The sequence below is a fragment of the Haemaphysalis longicornis genome, unplaced genomic scaffold, assembly GCF_048455015.1.
Source record: "Haemaphysalis longicornis isolate Haplotype H1 unplaced genomic scaffold, Haemaphysalis longicornis Haplotype H1 scaffold_118, whole genome shotgun sequence".
Lineage (NCBI taxonomy): Eukaryota > Metazoa > Arthropoda > Arachnida > Ixodida > Ixodidae > Haemaphysalis > Haemaphysalis longicornis.
In genome coordinates this window covers 748,881-768,392 of record NW_027526223.1, presented here as the reverse complement: position 1 = coordinate 768,392, position 19,512 = coordinate 748,881, and positions in this window count along the sequence as shown.

The following is a 19,512-nucleotide window of genomic DNA, read 5'->3' as shown; positions in this document are numbered from 1 at the left end:
AACGGAAGTGTCTGGGGAACGAGAAGCGAAGAAGGGAGATTGGGATGGCAAGGAGGAGGAGTAGGGTCACCTAAAGAGAAAATGGGAAGCGGTCAGAACAGGACGAACGAAAACGGGGGATGGTGTGAGAATGGGATGAGGGTGCCTTGGAAGTAAAATGGGGTAGAGGAATGGTAGGAGGAGTTCTGGATAAGCAATGATAATGGGAGAGGGCGAGTGGACGATGGGGAGGCCGAGCGGAAAAGGAGAGGAGCGCTAGGCTAGAGGTGTTGGAGGTTAGCAGAGATGTGATCGATTGACTGTGGGGGTTTAACGCGCCGACGCAACGCAGGCGGTGAGGCGCGCCGTAGTGGAGAGCTCCGGATTAATTTTGACCACCTGGGGACCTTCAACGTGTACCGAAATCTCGTACAGACGGGCGTTCTTGCTTTTTGCGTCAATCAGAAAAGCGGCCGCCACGACCGGGAATCGAACCCGCGACCTCGTGCTCAGCAGCTCAACGCCTTAACCACTGAGCTACCGTGGCGGGTGTAGCAGAGAGGGGAGAGAAAGCTCAGGAGGCAGGGCGCTGTGAAGCAGAGTGATCATATCAGGGCAGCAAGAGACAAGGGAGGGGGAATTGTTGGCCAGTAGGAAACAATAAGACAACTAACTGTTACCAGGGAAAATGTTGGGTAAAAATGAGAGCAGTGAAAGAATATTTTCCTCATCGTAAGCGCTACATGCAGCTATGTCAAAGGTTGGCCTCCATTGCTGTTGAAATGCCCGTAAAAGATTTGGTTTTGTTCCGTGTCCTAAACTTCGTGTAAACTGACAGTTTTAAGCGGGTGCCTTTTTAAAATCCGGCTTTGTTTAGAAATAACGGCAGGAGAAGATAACAGTACCTACCACATTATAAAACCGTCGACCATATTGTCTTGCGCTGCTGTTCGGGTTTCAGAGACATAAAGACTATAATAGTGAGGGTGGTTGTTTTCGCAAAATATAACGCGTGTACTACAGGCTCTAGGCGTAGAAAGTAGGGGAATGTAGTAGCATAGTTAGCTGGAAGGGCTTATTTGTAGAAGTACCGGGCTCCATGCGATTCCGACTTGACTTGTATACCGAATACATCTCGGGCAAACTCATCGAGTTCAAGGCTGCCATTAATTTTCTTACAGCGGTATAACGAAATAAACATCGCCCTGAAATCACCTCCTGCTCAGGCGTGGTTCATTAAATATATTTGTGATGTAATTTCGGTCTGTACGGATTTAAAAATTATTTCATAAAAAGAAAAAGACACGCCCATTGTTACTCACCTGCGAATACCGCTGAAATTACGCACAGAATGACTAGAACAAGGCACGTGCAATTATCGTGATGCGACATATTGTCTGCAGAGTAGAGTAGCGTAATGATTTTGATGACTCGCCTAGAACAGAAATGAAGAGTGTGAGTTCCTTATATGATAGTTGGTCGCTGAAATTTAAGAAAGCGCAGATTGTTTTGGTGTATTTGCCTTGAAATTTAATTTATTGTAATGTAGGTGCGTTTGCCGTTAAAACCTGATTTGTTGAATGTTGCTATATAGGTGTATGGCGTTCTGTTAATTTGAGACATTTCCTCTGTGCCCTATAGCAGCGCTCTAGTAATTCAGCGATCTCCTGTCTGTCTACACACCACAGCTTAATGAGCGCATTCTACATATTTTGAGCTTGAAGCCAGCACCCTTTCAACATTAAATGTCGGAATGACCAGTGTGTTCAAACATTAACACTCCCGGTTTTGAACTTTGTTTTTTCAGCCTGTAGGTCAGGAGTCGGCCTCATATTTTCCAGAACGATTTTAAAAGCCAACTACCTTTACGGTGAGCCGTTCTGGCAGCAGTTGAACTCAAGGTATCTTGTTACGATGCTCAGCTGGAGGAGGGCCTATAGTATGGTTTGTGTACTATAATACCCAAATCTAAAAAACTAAAAGAATTACCTATTTTACTTTCTCGCCTTGAAGTACCATAGGGAAAAATTTGATGGCTTTTTTTTTCTTTGAGCAAGAAACGTGATGCTAGTGAGCACATTCTGCAATCCTATTTTGGTTGCCGTCTGACGTGATACAGTTAGAATGCACTCCGCATTGCTTCCGTGTTTTTAAGCGGGTGCAGCAAATCTGGAGTGACGTGACCTCTCAATCTGTGATGCTCTTTATAGGCATTGTCTTACGCATGCATCACATTGTCACTACCTTCCAACTGCGCACTACATATCTGTCCCAATTATAGCTGTTACAAAAATTTCCAGCGCAGTTTGGAAACATGGCATGTCAGAGTACTGCCACCTATGGGTGGCCAATTTCGCACGAAAAAGAAAACAATTGGGAACAACTAACGTAGCGCTACTCGGGTTCAGACGAACGTGCTACCCTTAACCGCACACACTAAATTCACAAACGTTAATTTCCGGACGGATATCTGAGTACTTCCATATTCCTTAATCCATAATCGAGGCATTGAGGCAATTCGGCTAAAACATGTGTGGCCCACCGAGCCGAAGGCGGTGAATCCATTTACGTACTGAAAGTAGCCTAACCAAAGTGAGAGCCCTGTCTCCGAGAACTAAGGGATAAGTTAACAAAATCGGTTCTTTTCGTTTGCTTTTTAGGCATTCGCATTTCTATATGTCGGCATGACACCCGCACGCACACGCACGCACCCGCACGCACGCACGCACGCACACAAACACACACATATATGCACGCGCACGCCCACACACACAGAATCACGCGCGTGTTCGTGGGTTGAAAAAATACTGTTCATCTGTGCATAGTTTCTCGGAGGTAAATGGTCGTGCGTGGGCTTTCGCAAAATCATCCATGAATGTATTTAAACTCAATTACGCGTGTATTGATGGGTTTTCCCCGCGGGCAGGTATATAACGAATTGCACAACTGGGGATATCGTTTTCGAAAAATGATTCCTCTCGCATTAATAATGGCCCTAAAACACTTAAGGCCCATTCGATGTTATTATGACCGTTCGAAACTGTTATACAAGTTTCTGGTAATGTTCGGGGCACACTATTTTTATGGCACCAGGTCCCGCCTGCACACGATTTCAAGACCATTCTGGGAAAGATACGCAAATAACAAGTTTGTACACGGTCATATATGTTGGCGACATTTAAATAAAGTATCTGCGATTCCCCAATTTGGCTGCGGTTTACATATGTTTGGTGTCATGTCGCTATGTTGCTTAAGCATGTAATTTGGTGGTGTTTGTTGTTTTAAAGAATTCTCCAAATCACATAAATACTACGTAGAACTAAAGCCCGCATGTCAGTTTCGTGATGCGCCATGTATATTTTGATGTATATTCTGAGTTATACAGACATTTAAAGGCGTCACTATATAGGGACACCAAAAAGTACCACTTACCGCATTGTGGCCTTGCATCCGACGTACTTTTCGCAGCTGTAGAACGCCAAGTTCACTGAAAATACACATCTTTCTGTCCTTTTAATTTTGTAAGGGGAAACTATGCTTGCTGTGCGCACCGGTAACGCAAGCGCGGACGCATGTTGTGTCGTCAGCTTCTGTGAGAGAATTAACTTACTTAATAAACATTTACAAGTACATTCCCAGAAACCTCACTCCACAGATACTTATAGCTGTTATGGCAGCTATAACAATGTAGCTCAGCCTACATTTGCTCTATTTGGGATGAATTTCGAGTCCTTCGTAATGAGGCCTTCGAAATGGGATGCGTTTTACTACGCAGTAGTATATGTCTAACCTCCCCGGTTTTCATTCTGGTGAAGGCGCTTTACTCGGTACCTTTGAAGCGCTCACCCTCGGTATCGCCGACCCCTCTTTCAGAACTGTTGCTGGCTTCGCCACTACCGATGTCTCTTTCACTAGTCGCACAATCGGCTGACAACGGCATAGGGTCGTTTTCAGACGATTGCGGAGAATCAACAGAAGTGCGAATGGACGTGAGAAAGACAGAAATCCGCCGCCGCCGCCGAGCATGTAGTAACCGCCATTACCGCCTCCAATTACACGTCGCGGAGTAGCGGTGAATCCCTCCCTAATGCAGAGCAACTTTCCCGCTTGGAACGCCGATGTGAGCTCATAATTCTTCTTTAGCTTGAAAAGCTGGCCGAGTGGCATTTTCGCCAGATAATTTCACACCTCGGATTTGGCAATCACGGGTTGGCGGTTTATGCGTGCAAGGGGTTAGGGGTGAACGAAGTGGGGAAGGCATGCACAGCTGTAGGTTTCACGCCCGTAATGACGACATGTCCGCTGTGCCGGCGGGAGGTTTAAACATGGACGTCAACGGGCGTAATACAAGCTGTCCCCAGTGGTCGAGCAGATGGGTTGGTGTGCTTTATAGCCAGGAACATGCCTATGACGCAGGAGGGAAACAGACAGTTCTCATTTTTGTCGGCTAGAATAAGGCTCGAGTATTTCAAAGTTTCATTGGCTAGGAGGTATGCTCAATGGCTAGGAGGTATGCTCAATCGAAAATTACAAACAAACGTGTTTTAATTGTTTCATACACTCAGTGCAGTGCGTCTAGCTTCGCAGGCAATACTTCTTCACAGAGTTAAAGGCCACTAATTTTTGGTTTATTTTCATTGTGGTGAGGTAATGTCGCTTTTGTTGCGAGGTGGCGCCCTGTGTTGGCCTCGAAACAACACTTTAAAAGGCCAATTGTGACGATACTCTAGATAACATCCCTCCCTATTTTTGAGATAACTTTGTATGTAGTGCTCTCATCTGACTCTTGAAGATCCATACGTTTAAAGAGCACTTTTTCGTACACCTTTGATCATGTATTCCATAACTGAACAGTTTTAATGTAGAGGTCGTGGTTGTCCGTGCGATCTTCGACCGTAAGCTGGCAAATTTTCATTATTCTTTGTAATTGTCTCTGCGATTTTTCTCTGAAACGAAAGTAATCTGTATTTTCGTGGAGCTATCGATCACTACGTTTTTTAACTGCAATTAGCCCTGGGCGACATTTTCCACTGATGACAACTGCTGTTGACGTCAATTGACGTTAATGCGCCATTTACGAAGTTTACTCTGGAAGAATGGGCAAATAAAAATTAAAAAAATCCGGGCAATCTCAACTAACGTGAAACCTGAGGAGGGGCGAAGCATGTAGTGTATAAAAGTAATCTTCGTGCCTTGCGGCTTTGCCAATGGAGATGAAACCTTGGGGGTAGAGGTATACAGCTTTGCTGTTAAAGTCTCGTGTCTTTGAGTGACGAAGCGTTCTAGCGCGAGGCTTAAAGGAGTGTTCGGGTGTTTTTGTTAGTATGCATTACTTTCTAGAGTGAGGCGTAAACGAGTGTCCCGGTTTTTTATTTATTTATTTATTTATGTAGGAATACCGCGGGCCAATTGTTTGGCCCTGGGAGGGGAGGCATTACGTAAACAATGATAAACAGCATTAATCCAAAAAAACGGATCACAGTGGGCTACGCTAGCACAATGGGCAGGCATAATGCCAAAACAAAGTTAGGTAATATAATAATCGTAAACGCTGAGAACATAAGAGCGTAAACATAATAAAATGCAGAACACAAATCGCACAAACCAAAACTTAATAAACCAACAAATAAAACGGGAAAAAACAGCATAAAATGTAATAGCACCTTAATAACCACAAAACAGCAAGCACCAACACAGCTGCGGTTCCTACAGATCACAGAAGAAGCGTTCCAACTCTTGCGAAAAATTGTTGGTGCAAATCATTCCTTTCAGTGGCCGTTCTTAGAAAGAAACCATACTTATATGAATTAGTCCGCAAAAATAGAGGTTAGGGCGTTTCCAGCAGTGTGCCTTGTTTTTCGTGTCATAGCAGGTTGGACAAGATTTTTATCATTTAAAGCAATTTTTACGGAAAGAAACTGGTGAAGTAAAAGCAGCCGGTTTCTTTCCTGTGTGTTTCCAGTGTAGTAATATTCTTTTTCTTCATAATCGAAGATGGCGAATCTGTCCGTTTGTATTTGCCAATAATAGATATTACGGCCTTCCTCTCTACGCGTTCAAGTTTTAATATATCTATCTTAACATGTGGGTCCCATAGCGCCGACGCGTATTCTAACTTGGACCTCACACACGCATTGTACGCTAAATGCCGAGCACTTGAAGTGGCATTTTTGAGTTTCCTCATAATAAAACACCATTTTTGAAAAGCTGACACGCTGATTTCGAAAAAGTGCACCCCCCCCCCGCGATGGATTACTGGTAAGTGTTACCACTAGTATATTTATTAACCTGTTTAATTGTGCTGCCGTTAAGATGGTAAGTGATAACACTCGGGGATTTTTTTCTTGTTACACGCAGGAGGACAGTTTTTCCGGTATTGAGCGCCATGCCCCACCTCACACACCTGTCATGAATTGCCACAACAGTTGCCTGTAGAGAAGCATGGTCGTTTTCAGTCGCGAATTTTTTAACAACACACTCATCGGCAAATAATCTTATTAAAACAACATGTGGTATTACGTCTGCTAAATCATTAATATATATTAACAACAATAAAGGCCCTAATACACTGGCCTGTGAGACCCCGTAGGTGACAGGAAACATAATAGCAGAAACATTTTACACTTGTACAAATTGTTTTCTGTTTCTAAGGTATGCGGAAATTTACCTAATAACACAGGGAGGAATACCATTGCTTTTCAACTTGTATAACAATTTGCCATGCGGTACCTTGTCGAAGGCCTTGCAGAAATCTATAAACAAAACATCCACTCGGCCAGCCGTGTCAAAAACACTAAACAAGTCATGTAACGTTGATATTAGCTGGGTAACAGTTGACATACCTTGTCTAAACCCGCGTTGGTAAATTGACAACGCCTTATGTTCAACAAGAAAATCCCGTATGTATTTAGCAATCACATGCTCTAACATCTTGTACCTTGACTACATGAGATGACGGTAAGGACGACGGTGACGACATGAGATGCTGACAGCCCGAGCCCCTAAGGGGCTTCGCCCGTAAGAGTGGGCGCGCATCTTTGTGCTTCACTTGAAATGTTGAAAGACCATAGTTTCTTGCCAACTCCGCTGTGTAACACTCTCTGCTATCTGCCCCTTCGTCCCTTACGCTCTCGCCCTCTCACTTATGCCCTAATGAATGATGGTCCACGTACTTGAATTCAATGTTCCTGAATTCGCACTGCTCGCGCACCATCTGTTGGGACATTTTGATTGTTTTTAGAAGAGGTGGCTTTGCTAATGCTTTACCGGTGTTTGATTTGATCCTACCTCTCTTCAACCCCGTTTTTTACGAATTCTCTCTTTTACGTTGTGTATAATAAACACCAATTCAGCATGGGTTTTTAAAGAAAAGAACGCTGGTACTTGCGGTTATGTCTGGTTCGGCCAGTTGGGACGCAGACAGCGTGGTACGGTAACAATGTAACGATATGGACATGTGTGGTGAAGGGAAACTCCCTCGCGTATTCTTTTGAGGTATTCTGTGGCGACTGGGGCCTGCCACAGTGCCAATAGATAGACGATGGTGCTTGAAAATGGCACAAAAACATATATTCTTAAACCACCACACACACGGAACGCAATTACTACTTGAAGTTAAATGATACATAAAACTAGGACATACAAACTCTAGAGAAACTATAAAACACAGCCCCCACCAAATGTTCAGGGCGATGAAGCGTTGTCCACAAGGCGTCGTGGGTGATGGTGGCGATGCGAGTCCAGGCGTCGCGGGTCTACGATGAAGTGGTAGCGCGTGCCGGAACGTCGACGAGGAAGACACACCGTTGTCCTGGTATACAATGGTCGGCCCGGCAGCCGCTCACGATATGGCACCCTGTAGCAGCGGGCAGGATGCAACCGAGCCCTGCCGGTCGCCGACGGGCAGCAGGCGGCGGGTCGTTCAAGGGCGGAGCACGCCAACGTTGCGTGCCTCCACGATTCAGGAGTCGCGCCTCGGCTCCAGGATGCCAAGGCGCCAGGTAGACCTCCCTCTCGCGCTCGGGACCCGAAAACCCGACGAGCTTGAAGTCTTCAACATGGAGGAGAAGGAGAAGGAGGAAGAAACAACTTTTATTGTCAAATAGAGTGCGTTAAGCGCCCTATGGGGTGGCTCCCTCTTCACGGGTTCCATACGCTCCCAGGGCCGCCTGGCCCCTGTGGAGCGCTCGGAGCTGGTCTTCCAGGGCGGGGCTGGATGGCAAGATCTCCCATCGCTCGTCAACGGTGAGGATAGTAGGGGATTACTTATGGGTATAGGTGGGGGGCAGACTTTGGAGAAATTGCACTCTCCTATGACGTGCTGGAGGGTGCCTAGTGCATTGCAGTGAGGGCATCTGTTCTTGTATATTTATGGGCACATTTTATTTTGCAGGCAGGGATGGGGAAGGGAGCCTGCCTTGATTTGCCTGTATATCGCTTCTTATGTTCTAGTCAAGGAGTGGTGGGGGTGTGGGAATGTCTTCCTACCGCCCCTGTAATACTTGACTATATCTGTGTAGCTGATGATGGGTTGCCATCCCCTTCCCTCCTCCTCAGTACCCCGGGAGTTGAGCGCTCGGGCCTGTTGATGAGCATATTCGTTGCCCTCAACAGATGAGTGGGCCGGGACGCAAACTAATTAGATCTTTTGTTTAGGAGGCCTAGCTTTTTTGAGGAGTTTTAGAGCCGCAAAGGACACCCAGCCAGATCTGTAGTTCTTGTACGCAGCTTGTGAGTCCGTAATGATCTTGCTGACGTTAGGTTGCAGGAGTGCGAGGGCTATCGCCACTTCTGCTTCCTCCGAAGATGGAGTGTTGATCGATGCGCAGGTGACCAGCTTTTCCAACCCGGTGACCGCGACCGTTGCCCTTGTGGAGTGTTTGGGTAGGGAGGCGTCTGTGTACAGGAGATGTCGTCTTCCCCCGGGGTCCTGGAGAGGGCTCTTGCCCGGGCCTCGCGTCGTCCGGCGTGCCTTGTGCGGTTCATGTTGCGCGGCAATGGTTTGCTTTCAATGTTCTCAGCTCACTCTTCGGGTAATTGGCCGTGACAGTTATAGTGGTATTCTTGCCATCCGATCATGCGGAGGGCGCGTCTGCCCGCCTTGGTATGGCTAAGGCGGACCGTTTGATTGGACAGGTGGGTTTCTATAAGCTCGGCGACTGTGTTGTGGACTGCCATTTGTAGTAATTATCTTGTGGACAAATTTATGGGAACACCCAGGGCCTGCTTCGTGGCTTTCCTGATTATTGTGTCAAGTTGTATGACGACATTTTTCAGAAGTTTCATATACGGCGCTGCATATATAATTCGTGAGGTAACAAAGGCCTGAACGAGGCGCATGGTGTCTGATTCCTTCAGACCCCTTCGCCTGTTGGCCACACGCCTGATAATGTTCGATCTGGTCTGATGCGAGCTTGATTTTTTTATCATAGCCGTTGCCTTGCGTCTGCCTGGACCAGGAGGCCTAGGATACTGAGTTGAGGTACCGGAAGGATCTGAATCCCTTCCGGAGTGATTGCAATTTTTTCTGATCGTTTCCCTGATGTGCGTGGTCTAACAATGGTCAGCTCCGACTTTTGAGGCGAACAGCAAAGGCCACAGGCCTTCGCATAGCCGTTGACCTTTTCAGCTGCTTTTTGGAGCGTGTCTTTGATCCATCCATCCGACCCTGCCCGCGCAGTTCAAAGGCTGATGTCGTCGGCGTACAGTGCATGCTCCAGGCCATCAATGGACTCGAGAAGCTTGGGAAACGGCAGGAGAGCCATGTTGAACAGAAGTGGGGAGAGAAGCGAACCTTTTGGCGTTCCTCTATCCCCCAGGATGATCCGTTGGGATGCGTTGTCTCCTGTTCTGATCTTGGCCGTTCGGTTGCTAAGAAAGTCTCGGATATAGTTGTACGCTCTTACTACGCAACCCATGTTGCGTAGGTTGCGGAGGACACTTTCATGCGTGACGTTGTCAAAGGCACCTGTGAGGTCGAGCGCTTGTATCGCTCACGGCGCCTGTTTCGTTGCCCGCTTGGTTACTAGCTCGTTTAGTTGTACGATAACATCTTGGGTGCCTAGGTGTTGCCTAAAGCCGTACATTGTCTCCGGCATCTATTCGGTGGCATCCAGATGTCACTGCAACTTCTTCAGTACCATACGTTCTATGGCCTTCCCTACGCAGTACGTCAGGGATATCGGTCGCATGTTGTCTATGTGGGGTGTCTTCCCAGGCTTGGGTATGAAGCGGACTTCTGCCTCTTTCCATTCCGGTGGAAGTTTGCCAGTCTCCCAGACCTGGTTAGTGTACTCGAGCAGCTCTTGTCCCGAGCGGGCCTTGTCCCGAGGTTGTTGAGTAACCTGTAGGTAATGGTATCAGGTCCTGGCGCGCTGCCCCTATTGCTCTCGGAGACTGCCGCGACCAATACGGAGTCGAGCTGGCTAGTAAGCTGTGTGACCATCGCTGTGAGGGCTTGAATGGGCTGGGCCCACGCCGGCTCCTTCGATGGACGCGATTCAATTTTGTCTGCCTCCATTGCTGTCACAAGTGGGTCTGACTGAGCGTCCTTCTTGGCAATTTTGCGTTTTGTGTCATCCTCCCTGCTTTCCGATTTTTCTAACGCCTCCATGCGCGCAAGAAGCGCACTTATTTGCTGATTCTGCCTAACTATAAGCGCTTTGAGTTGCGTGCATTCCTCACAATCTTCCTTATTGGTATTGGGAAGGGGAAGGAGAGGAAAATTTTTGTTGCTAAGAGCGATATGAGATCTATCTGCCGAGCCCACCTATTTAGCGGCCTTCTTGGCTGGCGTCTGTCTCCGGGTGTTCGGCATTGAGCGGGACTCCCGGCGGCGCCCGCTGCAGCTGCTCCCGGCCACGTCACCCGGCGACGATGCTCTCGAGTCCGGTTTTGAGGCACAGTTGCTTCTCCGCTCTTTCCTCTCGTCACGGGATAGAGAGCGTTTCTGGTACCCTGACGTAGCTGGACTCTCCTGACGTGGTGGGTTGGAGGCTTCTGGTGACGTGTGGTTGGCGTTCCTCCACTACCCCTGACGTTTCCGTACCACGTACGGGATCTTGAAGCGAGCTTTACACGCCTTTTCTGCGGTCAAATGTTTGCCTCCGCAGAGGTTACACTTGGGGGTAAACGTATGCAGTTCATCGGGATTAGGAGCACCGCATCCTCGGCAAATCCGGTCTCTCGGATTGGGGCAAACATCCATACGGTGACACAGGTGACCGCACTTGTAGCAGATATATATCTGCTTCTTGTATCACGAGCATTTGGCGAGCAGGCCCCCGTATCGAACGTAATTCGACACCTTGGGTCCATTCGTCCACTCCGTCCACTCCTCTAGGCGTTCTCTCTCGTTGCAGGCTGGCCTCCCCAGCTCTTCGCTTGTGACCACTTCCCATTCGCCCACGTCAGCCGCTCGTATGGCTTGCCGCTTCTTTCTTGTCGGCGCAGCAACAGTAAGGGCAATGCGTACTGCGTGGGTATGTTCCTGCGAGGTTGTCGTCGTTGTCGTCGTCACAACGGGAACCTCACCTCACACGTTAATGTCAACGCGCACTGTATTTCAGAAGACAGATAATTAGAAAATCCTAATCTAGGGGCGCTGATTTTTAACGCATTCCTGCACACAAGATTCAAAGCTGCCAGAAAGTGTGTGCGCCCCTTAGTCTCATTGGAGACAGTGACCAACTAGATCACGGCACGACGGTCAGCGTGTGGTGGCTTAAACATGCCTTTGTGGGATGCATCTTACTTTATAAATTTTGCTGTTGTAGACGACGTTAAGCCGCGAAAAATATTATTTGTGGCTGCTAGAATGTTTTTGAGCTTTTTACAACCGTTACTATTCAGTGCGAAGCGCTGCTGTTACTCTGTGCGTGCGTGACCCGCCGGCGAAGTTTTGTCCATCGCGTCGAAGTAACGCGTGTGACGGTGAAGCCAGCTATCAAGAATTTTCGACACGTCGAAGCCTCTCCATCGCGCCATGCCTCGGTGCCTATGATTCATACCTGCGGATACAAGAACCGGTACGATCTGAATCCAGCAGAGGCGTAGTGCGCTGGCCTCCTCTCTTCCCGTTCCGGTCAACGGCACAGCGTTTAACGGCTTCTGGGGACATTCGTCGCTGATCCTATGGACTGCGAACATTGAATCTAGGGAAGATGTTTTTTTAACAGCTGAGCTGTTTAAGTTGAAGCTTCGCAAAAGGATACTAGGAAAAAACTTCCTCGGCGCAACACGCCCGACGGGACCTTTGCGCAGTGGCTGTAGAAAAAAAATACTGAGGGCACGTAAGCCTGCACCTCGTGAGGAGCGCCCGGCGTCGTACAGGTTTGTGCGTGGGCTTACGTCGCATGAGGAGATCCCGCTTTCGTCATCATCGTCGTACTGGAGTGACCAGTGCGTCACACATCCACCGCGCCAATGAGGACGATGACGACTCCCTCAAGCAATCCATTCATAATCCACAAGTGGGCACGACTACCGGACCAGTTGACGAAGAAGTGGACAAGAGTGCGAAGGTGGGCAAGTCGGTAAGGATCCATGATTAAAAGAGTGCAAGGAACGGGACGAGGAAGGCGCCCGTCCCTGTCACCTTTCTCGTCCCGTTGCTTGCGCTGTTTCAATCATGGAAGAAGTGGAGGGCTACCAAGGCAAGGACACGCTACAAGAGCATTTGGTCTACGCGGCTGTACCATCGGGAGACGACAACAAAAGGGATGAGGACCATTGTCACTGAATAAATCACTGTACATAATTTAATGGTATTTGCTTTACAGTGCCTTCCAAAACGACTTTGCACTGTTGGGATCCGGTTGCTCCCTCTCTCCTGGGATCCGCTGTCAGTGTGAGGAGAAGCTAGGTCGACTGCCAGCTCTGCATTTTCTCCTGCTAGGCACCACTAGAGCAGGCTGCAACAATTTTTTGTCTATTTGAACTTGATGCCGTGCGCGGCACACTGAACGTCTGTTGACCGTTGGGACTTCTGGTCATAAATACTCGCATACCACGTGGGGAGAGTGCTCCATCCAGGGCAACTGTGGAGAACATTGCTCGGTCCATTCAAGTTGTCATGTTGTAAGCCCACCACTGTGCTACTACCGGTATCATCGCTTTTCTCTACTCTTCTGCGCACTTTTCCTCCACCGTCGATAAATTGAAGGAAGTATGAAATATGCGCAGAAAAGGATCCACCGATGTATGCGCAGGCGAAAATGGGCTTATCTGGCCACGTTATTACCTCCGTGTAGCGTCTTTTGGGGCAGTCAATTCTTTTTATGCTCTACCGCACTCTTCACGTGCAGTGGAGACGGCCGAGTGCAAGCTAGTTGTGGTCAGAATGGTTGATGAGGTCATGGGCGCACCAAGGAAGACGCCACAGTTGATAGAGGGCGGTGCCGAAAGGCAGGGTATAGGTTCACGGTCATAGAGTGGGGGAACAAACTCGAAGTATTGGGGAGGAAGGAATCGCAGGCGGATGTTACGAACGGTAATGCCAAGTCACAGTCACAGTTACCTGCTGACATGCAAAAGGAATGCTTGGCGGTAATAGTTTGGTTGAGTCTTTCAGAAGACCGTTTGTTTGGAGATATACCCTGTCGGAATCTCCTGGCGTGATAAAGAGGCAACCAGTATGTCGACGACTTTAGCCAGAAAGTATCGCCCGCCGTCAGTTAGAAGGTGTGGAGGTGCGCCATGACAGTCTTTACTTTGCTTAGGATAATGTAATCTGGAAGAAAATCAGCGACATCTGTGGCTCACGTCGTAGGGAGGGCACGGGTGATGGCATGCTGGTGGCGTAGGCAGTTGCCACGGCAATCTACTTATAGACTCACGTGGATACCGGAAAATACGTGATCAGGCCAAGTTCATTGTGACATAAAAGTTAAGAAGGTATATCGGGTGGCTGCAGTTGGCCCGTGTTTGGCCACGGTTGGCGTCTTTCGATGCTGGCATTGATTCATACAACATGGCGAGCAAAGCGGTACAGCCCAGGTCATAAAAAAGGCAGAGGTCGTACTGATAAGTTCGGGACACTCAAATATGCCCAGGAATGGGTATAAAATGCAGTTGTTTTATAACTGTGCTACGGATGCGTAGAAAATGACGGGGCGCAGGTCAGGACTACGATTGCGAATTTTCCCGTGGTATAAAATGTCCCGAATATGAATCAGTTGGCGTTAGGACAAGGTGTGCCGGAGTGGGGATGGTGGATAACCGTTTTTAAGTAGGAATCCCGCAATTTGAATATAGATGGAATATAGGCAGACAGAAACGTCGTCATCAAATATTTCGGGTGAGTAAACAGGGTGGCGAGATAGGCACTCTGCTCGCGTTTGCAGACGGTTCGATTTGTTTATGACATCGTATATATGTATTCTTGGAATCGCAGTGCCCGTTGTACAAGTCACCCAATGGGGCCCTTTAAAGACACAAGCCAGCAAAGTGCGGTGTGGTCAGTCACGATAGCGAAGGGCCAATCATGCAGGAAGGGACGGAATTTCAGACAGCACTAATGACGGCGAGGCACCCCTCCTTAGTAATCGAGTTGGCTCAGTGCAGACAGCCGACGGTATGCCTATGCAATGGCGAGTTCGTTACACCAATTTCAATGAGCCAACGCAGCACCAATACGGTGACCACTATCATCTTTGCGCACTTCTCTAGGAGCATCAACGTTAAAGCGGGCTAAAATAGGTCGTGATGTGATCTTAGAGATGAGAGAGGCAAAAGCATTCGCTGGGTTCGAAACCCCCAAAAAAGACATTTCTCTTAAGGGCCTTCAGGGTACGTGCCATGTCTCCGAATCCCTGCACAAAGCGGCCGAAGTACTAGCACAAGCCGAAAAAGTTTCTAATCTCTTGGGTAGAACGAAAAATGGGGAAATTCCTAACAGCGCTTACCTTTTGCGGGTCGTGATGGACTTCGCTAGCATCGTGTAATTTACCCAATATAGTCGTTCGTCGATATTTGAAGTGAAATTTGGAGGAGTTAAGCCGCATTCATGCAGTGCAGAAAATAGCGGGTATGTCCGAAAGGTTGCGGATGTGTGTTCTGAAGAAAGAAGAGAACACAACCACGTCGCATAAGCAGCACAAGTTGACCATTTGACGCTTTGGATCAGTCTTTTATGCGTTCGAATGTGGCGGGCGCGTTGCAGAGTCCGAACGGAATGACCTTGTATTGGTAAAAACCTTCCAGGATGACGAAAGTTGTCCTCCCGCGAATATCTTCTTGTGTGCATGTTATAACATTCTTGGTATAACTATTATTTGCTGGCCTAGTTATTCACCACAGGCAAGCGGGTTTTGGTGGGACAAATACCTCTGGGACTACGCCGTGAGTAAAATAGGAGGAGTATCCCACTTTACTCGTGGTTGCTGAACTCAAGTTCTACAGAAAAAAAAGGTTTGCGCTCTTGCTTCTACAAGATACGTGTAGACATAAGTGGAAACCTCAGTTCCGCACACGAAATTCCCCGCTCACAACGGCCGCGCACGGTCAGAATATTGCTGCACTGCACCCGTCCTAATGAGGAATAACCTAAGTAACTGACAACGTGAACTGACTCCTCTGAACTGACAACGTGATTCTCACTGCAGACTCCAATCCTAATACGGCGCTATGAATGGCGCGCAATTTGAACGTTTGGGAGCATAAAGACAAATTGTTGCAGTGCTTATATTTGGAGCCCTCTCATTTAACTGTTTTTTGAACACATTCCTTGGTCAGCCAGTCACCAGCTGGAGGGAGTAACGGCAAGGAGAATTGTTTAAAAGCGTGTCTCACCTTCTCACAAAAGTCGTGTAGACGTTTACAAGTGACAGCGCAAAATTGCGTTGTTTTTAAATAAACGCCGCGCCAAAACAACTTTTGAACTTGGGAGATGCGCAAAATGTGGTAAAAACACAGCGTTGAATTCTGTTTTCTTGTGTGCTGCGGCCAAGACGGCCGTGTTTACAATACATCAAGTGCTCAAGTGTTCATTTACATGACTACAAATAGCAATTAGCAGATACACAAACTAGCAATAAAGAAAAACAGTACACAAATATTAGATATGTACCTAATATTACCGAAACGAAATGAAACGATACAACTGCAAAAAAATATACATGGAGGTGAAAAGTGAAAGCACCCTGTGTTTGAGATTTCGGCAAAGGTCCATAGGTGGTAAAAATAAATCCTCAGCCCTCTACATCACAATCACCATCGATTCAAAAATGTTCGGCACCACTATGAAAATTATGTTCCCACTGCCAATGAATGTGGGTAGTACGAAAGAAGATTCTCATAAAAGACAGTGTAATAAATTGAGAAGAAAAAGAATTAACACAAATCCGCATCGCTAGCGCCGAAACAGCACGGTGCCCGCACAAAGATAGACTCTTTAATGTCAACATTATTCGTAGTACCAGGTGATGCACTGATGGGGCAATATATAAAAGGGAACAACACGTATTGAACCGTCCGAAAAAAAGCGTGCAAATAGGCCAAATATATGTTCGACCCCTTAGGTATTGTTTTAAATATAACCTCTAATTTTTCTCTATACAGTGGTAAGCGTTACATATATGAGCGAAGACGAGTTTCATATATATTAAAAAAGCCGGAGAGATCAAAGGGATTTTTAGAAAGAAACCTTTCAGGCGTTTTCAGCGGAAGTGTATGGCGATAGCTCCCAATGGCCATACGCCGTCCGGAGCCCGAAAAGAAAAGTAGACGGAATAGGCTGAAAGTTAAACTCTGCTACGTTCCCGCTAATAAACTTTGCTACAGAGAAACGCGTACGCGGTATATGCTTTCGGAAAACGTTGGCTTAACTATATACTGGAATAGTGCACTACAAGGCACTACACTTTTAAATTTCGAAGTTAATGGTGAGATGGCTGAGTTCCAAGAATAATTATCACAGCCTCGTCGGACGGGTAGAATACGTCTTTGTTTTACTGCACTAGTCGTTCCAACGTAAAAAAAAAACTTTCACATTTGCAGTTAACTCGAGGTATACAAACTCCTTGCGATTCGCTTAATTTAAAAGGCAAAGAACGCTTACAATAGTAACAATGCAAGTCATGTAGATGTCATCTTTAGGTTCAAAAACACGGTGCCTGACTTATTGCAGGACACCCAGAACCACCGTGTATTGTGAAATGCCGCGAACTCTCTTTACGAATAAATTAGAAAAGAAAATTGACTGAAATTGTCTAAACCCGGAGGCTGTAAATTTTCTCTAGCCTCAGCGCTTCGAAAGCAGCTGCAAGGAATGCACTTGCTCTTTCTCGGCATTATTGGAAGAAATGGGCCCGAATAGTTGTGCACTACACTAGGTAACAGCAGGGTTCACACGCATAAAAAAGCCCTTATTAGAACGTGCATTTGTTTCACAAAAGCTGGCCGTTCATGCCTGTCAGCTGTAAAGAATATGCACAAGTTTATAAAGGACGAAATTTAAAAGGTTTGCAAGATAATGTTTTCGCGGCTTCTAAAGTATCTCATCTTTTCAGCTCGCCTACGTAATCGTCATTATTATAGGTGTGTTTTTGAATAGGTGCCACTTTTATTGAAGGTAATAATACACACCTAATGTAACGTATAAGGCAACAACACGCAACAGGAATAGTTTAAAAAGACTCGGAAAGCATAAAGACGCCCAGTTTTGCCAGCGCTCGCGCACAGGCAAAAGATCAAGTCACGAAGAAGGAAGTGAAGAAGCAAGCAAAAAAGGTGCAAAATACAAATATTACACAAAAACTTTGGGGCAAAAAATAAAGGCAATTTTAAAATGCAGAAAAAGCTCCGGCTAGCAAGCACTGACTCTCAAACCGATGAAAGTTCAAATAACAAGAAAACTTTAAAACAACCAATCGAACAAAAACACCATACACACATAAAAAAGTCAGTCAAATGCCGCACGCGAACTTTTATTGAGTAGCAGCTTAAAATACCGCAGTTTTTAAGCCATTAGAAAACTAATGAAAAGAGGTTTGGGGTACGTCAAAAAATAAAAATAGGCATGATATTGTCACGAAGCCAGAGACGACGCAGTTGTCTTGAAGGATAACACGTTTATTGGAGCGAACTTCTGCTCCCCTAACAACTAAAAGAATACACAGGCGGCGAAGCAGCAGTCAACAAAGTGACGTGTGCGGGCGAGCGTCGAAGATCAGAATTTCATGGCGTCTGCTCTGCAGACTTTTATCTTCAGGCGCGAGTGTTTCTGGAACCGTCGATTTACATCCAGAACATTGTAGATCAGAGAAGATTATTCTGGGCTAGTGACGCCGCCTGTATAAACATTGTATAAACGCCGGCCTGTATAAACATTGCCTAACACGTGAGCAAAAAATGGCCAAACAGCCACTCTCCTGCTGCTCTCTCCTACCCTTTCCCGCTCCGTAGCCTTCCTACGTGCTTTCATGTCCGCCAGCCAGCGCCGCCTCTCGGAAACTATGCAAAATAGTTGACAGTTTGTTTAGCGTTCCCCAGGCGGCGTTCCTACGCCTTCTGGCTTGCACCATGGCTGTCTGTCTTTGTCTGTCGCTGATAAAACCGCCTTTGCCACGGCGGACGCTAAACCACTTCTGCTGCCGCTGACTGATGCAGGCTTTGCGAGCTTACCTACTTGGATCACGTGCCGCGAAATTTTCTGAGTGGGGTATCCCCCTCTCTCCCCTCCACATTTCGGCCTTGTTTTGTCCGCGCTAATTGCACTGCGCACCGGTACGTAGTTTTAAAATTGAGAACTGTACTGTAGAAGCGACCAGACAGCGTCGCTGGACCCTCAGTTACTTATCCTTTTGTTTTCGATAATCTCCTGAAATTTTCAAGCAAGTTACATTTTTTTGGAAAGTAATGGTAAAATTGAGCGCTTGAATGAAAGATGTGCACGGAATTTTATGTTCTCTAACTCCTCCAGAGAGAAGAATATCAGTAAAAGAATGGCTGTACCATCCAAAAATATAGTTTTTCTGTTTGCTGTTTGTCTGCCCGACCATAATTATATTCTTACACTACTCCACTTCCACCTCCGTAAGTCATCGTTCGAAAAATGCAACAGGTATGAAGCAAGCGACACGTTGAACGAGATCACCAGTGCGCCCCCGAACTAGCGCCCCGTCGCGGCTAAGATGTGAGCGAAACGGCTCTGGAAACCGTACGGGCAAGCTGACAGACACACGCAGTAGAAGTGGGTGCAGCGTTCGCCACTCGCGAGAAGTGACGTAAGGCGGGACGTCCTCCGGCGCGCGCCACATAGCGGATAAGTGCCTGAACTAAGCGTCCCTACCGCTCCCATTGAAAAGCGGACGACGCGTTAGGCAATGTTTATATAGGCGGCGTTGGCTTATCTGAATGAGAGGGCCCGTGCGGCATAAAAATAAAGAATGCCAGACGCGCTTCGCTTGACACAGATAACAGAGGCGGGCTTGGCCGGGCAGTAAAAAACAAATAATAAATAAACAAACAAATGCATACATGGTCGCGGCATTACCCCCTTTTAAAAGCGCATCGACCCAGTAAAGATAGTTGTGG